The 6,000-nt window shown below is 51.5% G+C and overlaps 1 protein-coding gene across 1 annotated transcript in view; it reads right to left on the reverse strand.

Moving 5' to 3' along the window:
* LOC119091212 (polycystin-2-like) overlaps nucleotides 1-460 on the reverse strand; it is a 28,682-nt gene extending 28,222 nt beyond the window's left edge. The window contains 1 exon segment of the mRNA XM_037213861.1: nucleotides 391-460. The gene's annotated coding sequence lies outside the window, so the exon portion shown is untranslated.
* Nucleotides 461-6,000: the final 5,540 nt, after the last annotated feature.

The following is a 6,000-nucleotide window of genomic DNA, read 5'->3' on the forward strand; positions in this document are numbered from 1 at the left end:
GCAAGACACCCTACGCATTACAACATAGTGCGTAAATATGAATAAAATTGAAAAAGAAAATAAAAAACTGCACTCAGTGGTATCGTTGTAGCCTTTCGTATCAAAAATAATGCACCAGACCTAACTTTTCATTTGTCAATTGCATTTGTTGCAAGATATGTCAGCGCAGCCTTAGATCAACTTGATCCAATCAAAAACATAATGACCTATGGCGGCGCGGCATGACCCACCTGATGACCTGTGGTGGTGCGGTGTGACCCACCTGCTGACCTGTGGCGGTGCCGTGTGACCCACCTGATGACCTGCGGCGGTGTCGTGCGACCCGCCTGATGACCTGCGGCGTTGTGACGCGACCCACCTGATGACCTGCGGCGGAGCCGTGTGACCCACCTGCGGGCCGGTGGCTGATGGCGGCGCAGCCGAGGAGCGGGGCCGCCCTGTGCTGAGGTCTCGGTCCCACCACTGACGCCGCCGCCCGGCCCGGCGCCCCCCGGCCACCGTTGGCACCAACACGCCGCACTGTCCCGGGAAACCGACATACATAGAAACGCCGCCGGCGGCCGGCCGCCGTCCCGGTCCGTGGACCGCACCCGCGGGTCGGGCCGGACGCACGCCTGACCCAGGGTCAGGTTTGCCGTAGGTCAGACGGCCGCCGCCCCGGTCCGTGAGCCGCGCCCACGGGTCGGGCTGGACCCACGCATGACCCAGGGTCAGGTTTTCCGTAGGTCAGACGGCCGCCGACCCGGTCCGTGAGCCGCGCCCACGGGTCGGACCGGAGCCACGCCTGACCCAGGGTCAGGTCCGCCGTGGGTCAGATGGCCGCTGTCCCAGCCCGTGGGCTGCACCCACCGGTCGGGCCTGGCCCGGGTCAGGGTCGGGCCGCCGCGGGTCAGGCGGTCACCAAAGTCCATGGTGCGTGACTACTATTGCTGGCAATAGGAGAGTCCTTTGCAAATTGATTACGCTTTGCAGTTGTCAATGAAATCCTTCCAAATACAAGACGTATGCTCTGGGTATCGCGTCAAAGAGAAAACCGTGGCATGTGCCCAAGGTCACACCGTATGACATGTGAGGTTGCGATATGTACCATGTGCCACCAATGTAAAACGCTGAAACCCCGCTGCCCGTGTAAGAAATCTCTCCGGACAGGCGAGACAGGCAGGCAGGCAGATGGCTATACGGCTCTGCGGTGAGACGCAGTACGCACCACCTGCTGGCCTCGGTTCTCAACAGGCAGGCAGGCGGATGGATGTAGAGCTCTGCGGTGAGACACAGTACGCACCACCTGCTGGCCTCGGTTCTCAACAGGCAGGCAGGCGGATGGATGTAGAGCTCTGCGGTGAGACGCAGTACGCACCACCTGCTGGCCTCGGTTTTCAACAGCGTCGGAGCAGAGTCAGGGCCGAATCCGAGCGTTGATGAGCGCCGCTGAGGTGAAGTTCAGGATTGGCCTGAAGTTGAGGCACGAGACTTTGAGGATCTCGATATTGTGAGATGCGTGGAGAAGGTTAGCACGGCCCCGGGAGCGCAGAATGGAACAATGACTCAGGGCAGAGATGCCCCTATCCCCCCCCCCCTCCCTCCCCAGGCCCCCCACTCTCCGATTCACTGTCGTTTACTCGGGGCACATCGCCTAGCTCCCCGTCTTGTTTTTCTTATAAGCACGCCTTTAAATATCTGGTCAAAGCAGCTGTAGCTCAATCAGCCTAGGACAGAATGGTCATGTCAGGCAGAACCAACGTACAGGTCCGTTGCCAATAACGGCTGAATGTGTCCATATCAAGGGCCGCACAACCACTCAGTCAAGCGTTGCTAGGCAACGCACCAAAATGTGCGTGTTCCTGCACACTTGCAGCGCAGCTGCCGGCAACAGTAGTTAAAAGAAGTAAAATTGGGTCATTGTAAGAGATTACGTGCAGCACCGGCCGAACCAACTGATGCACTGATACCTTCAATCGCATTAATATTTGACGTTGCACATATGCTGGCGTCAAGAGAGTGCCAAAACAAGTCGATGCGCAATATCATTTCAGCGCTATGTCAATGTTGGAGAATGCAGGGACCGGCGCAGCTAAGAGCGCTGGAAACGAGCCTGAAGTTGTCTTTCTTGTGATAAGAAGTGTATTGATGTAGAATTCAGGCGTGAAGCCATGTGAGACGACAGATATTTTGGCACAGGGAGCTAAACGCGTGATAGTTTTTACCCGGGACCTATGGACCGTGCTCATACTAATGCAATGGCATTAGCCTGCTTCCTCGGAGAAACCCAGAAGAATGGAAATACAGTTGGGTTGATATTTCGGCAACATGCCTTTATCGGAACAATGGCAGAATGATATCGCCTCTGTGATTGTTTCAATGAAGGCGTGTTGTCGAAATATCAACCCATTTATATCTCCATTCTTCTGGTTTTTCTCCGAGGAATAAGGCCAATACAACTGTCTTATCGATGTGAATAATGTCCCTCGCTAATGCACTAAATAACTCATAATAATGCAGTGAAGATTGCCGTGGCTGCCCACGCGGCTGACGTCACAGACGTATGGAACATTCTCGACATTTCTTCTGCTGTCCTCCGTCCCCAGTGCACAGTGGACTGCGGCGCTGGCTTGTGACGGCTGGATGTGATCAGGTGATGTGACGGCTGCATGTGATCAGGTGATGTGACGGATGCATGTGATCAGGTGATGTGACGGCTGGATGTGATCAGGTGATGTGACGGCTGGATGTGATCGGGCGATGTGACGGCGGATTTGTGATTCAGGTGATGTGACGGCTGTATTGTGATCAGGTGATGTGACGGCTGGATGTGATCGGGTGATGTGACGGCTGGATGTGATCAGGGTGATGTGACGGCTGATGGAGATCGTGATGGCGATTGATGTAATCGGCTGATGTGACGGCTTTTTTTTTTAGCATTGTTGATCAGGTGAGTGACGGCTGCATGTGATCAGGTGATGTGACGATGACAGTTCGGCATCGTGAATGAGAGGTGATTGCTTTAAATACCGTATAAGCAGCTTCTTCACCCCAAGATAGAGGCGTGAAGGCATGCATACCCTTATGCTTCACAAGAGCTTTTGTGATAATGACCACATTTAAGTTTGCAAAGTACGTTGCTGATATTCTGGCTGACATGTTTTCAAATAGCAATTTTTCATTTCTTTTACCAGTGGTCCGCAGTGGTACCACTACTGGTCGATAGGGAGAACATAATGCTGAAACTCTCGGTCGTCCATATAGCTCGGTTGGTTGTCAGTTGAGTCGGTTGGTTGGACATCACAAGCTCTGGCCAATGAGAACTTTCGGTCGACGCGCTTTGGAGACGTCCTCGCCGCCAATAATCGATCTCTGGTTGGACGAATGTCTTCCTACGTCATCCTGCCTACTGCGTACGTCACCGGTCGGTGACGCTGGTAGCCTGCTGCGGCTGGTCATAATCCTGTTGGTCATAATAAGCCTGTTGGTCAGGCAACAGCCGCGGCCACCGAGGCGACATAGCCATCGGAAATGTCGCCGGTGTGAAGTGGTCTTGCCGCTCGCGTCCGAGAAAACAGTGCGGACATAGTCTGTCTCTCACGTCTAGTTACCAGGTGACGACCAGCAGCCAGCACCGTGCAGCGACGGCCCGTACTGTGACATCGCATGGTGTATCAGGGTCTTGCAGCAGAACTTGTCCGTGGAACTGACATTGTGCCACTGCGCTGGTGAGACCATAGCCTTTGCGGCAAGCTTGCTTAGCGAGAACCCTGACGCCAGAGCGAGCCAAAATACTCTGCGAACGTTCTGCAGGGTAAATCAAAACTAGAAGAGTTGCCGTTTGTTAGTGTTTTGGGGATGCCAACAGCTGAGGTCAGTGTGTGATCTTCGAATGTCATGTTTCAAGGTTGCTGCATCGTTGAGACATCTTTTCAGGCCATCCGTGTAATATTGGTCTACATATATGCATTTTTTCAAAAAACTTGGGATCGTCTGAAAATAGACCTGAAGTCATGCAGAACATAAATCACCTGAATCAGAACCCACAACGTGGTCGGAAACCTAGTTGAAAAGCTGCATCTTATTTGACATTACATAGAGAATTCCGAAGCTACAATCCTAGATTGCGTTTATCACACAATTGTTCACGTAACAAATGCGTAATGATGTGCGAGAATCACCAAAACCTCATAAACCTGGTTGAATATGGACAGAGAGCAGATGGACTCCAAACATTACAGGATTCTGAAATTTCCAGAGTTTTGGGCCAGTGTTTCAACAATTGTGGCAGAATCATGATGGATTTAGTGTATAAGTCATAGAGGGAAGGTAGCGCAACCTTTCTTAAGAGGCACAAAGCCCTGCCCGAAAATCGGAGGACGACGTTTCTTTTAACTGTCTTTTTCCTCGTTGTGTGAAGACCAAAAATTGTCGGCGCGCATTTGCCACACGGCGTCGAAAACTAACCTAAAACAAGATAGATGTTGCATCCCTTCGCTAGTCCGGCAGAGCCAAACTTCAAATTCACTCCCATCGTCCACTGTCGGTGAGTGGCCTGCCGCAGTGCGACAGATTAAACGTTGAACTGGGTAAGCCTCACCATGTTGACATTGTACAGCTCTTTCATGGATCATAAAGCAGCCCCTGGGTGAGCTTTACTGCGAGGCGGACGGGGTTCGGTTTCAGCTGTGCGACTAAATTAGTTCAGTTTTACGACATAACCTGCAACCTATCAAGGCAGGACCTGAGATTATCAGCATTGTCGACACAATATGTCCTGTAACACGTTTGTAGTTTGACCAGAGCCTGGTGCTTCGCTTCTGGTCTTGGTAATGGCATTCAACAAGTTTTAAGCGCGCTGCCAGGCCCTTTTTTGTGCCATGGGGTAGCCTCATTCTGTTTATGCGTGCATGCCCTCATGCGTTTTTATCCCTTGTTACTTTCCGTTGTTTTTTTGACATACCGTTTATCTATCCCGCTAATGACACGTACTATCCACGTAGTGGACTGTGGACGGTCAGTTGATGCCAATATATAACATAATATAATGTAACGTGTTATATGATGTAATTTTAACATGATATATGATATGATAATCTTGAGATCAAGCATTAAAACCCTGTAAAAAGCATTGCAACTATCGGTGCCTGATGAGTGGAAGTTTTCTTGGTGACACTCGCCCAGTCTCTTATGCCGCATAAATTCAGGGTTCCGAGAGCATAGTTTGGACAGCTCCGAGAACGTGTGCCCCAATATGTTACACACTCCGACAGTGTTGGTCGCCGTTGTGCCACCCACACTTAGTACAGGTACGAGCATCGATGAACATTTGCTAGACATGAGCCTGATGCGGTTCCAAACTAGCGTCAGTGGTGTAAAACGGTAAATGTCAGCAGCATACGCCGACCGTGAAGCCCGCTTTGCATCATGGACACGCGCCGCGCCCGCGCCATCGTATGCTTGAACGTCACAGGGTTAGCCTGTGTGGAGCAGCGATTTAAACGTCTTAATGCTCGTTTCCTGGCTTGGATGGCAGTCCGGCGACCCGGCAGATGGCACACGTAACCTGGGAGGGTAAGTGATGTTGTCTGGCGCGGGCCGGTCCTACGGGGGAACGTGGCAGCTGGCCAATCTGCAAAAACGCGAAAGCCAAATTCACTGTCACCGCAACAACGCCACTACCTGTCCATGCCGCAAACATCCCGTCTTTTCTTGCCGCCCGAAGCGGTCTTTTGCCTGTACAGCTTTAGTCAATAGTATCCCCGAATAGTTTGCACATCTTCGGGGGCGTATAGCTCAGAAACTGGAAGGGTTTCGATCTTAGAAGGATAGGGCTGTGAATTTCACCAGTTGACCTTCAATAGATGAGACAGCATTGATAGCCTTAATCCTCGTAGAATAAACAGGAGAAGGGAGAGAAAGATGTGATATTTTAGCTTCACGCCCTTATGAAAACGAAGCACACCTTAATGGAAACGATTCACTTCCATGGAGACAATTAGCCAACAAACCACATGTATC

This window comes from Pollicipes pollicipes, unplaced genomic scaffold (genome assembly GCF_011947565.3).
Source record: "Pollicipes pollicipes isolate AB1234 unplaced genomic scaffold, Ppol_2.1 Scaffold_1600;HRSCAF=1878_pilon_pilon_pilon, whole genome shotgun sequence".
Taxonomy (NCBI): domain Eukaryota; kingdom Metazoa; phylum Arthropoda; class Thecostraca; order Pollicipedomorpha; family Pollicipedidae; genus Pollicipes; species Pollicipes pollicipes.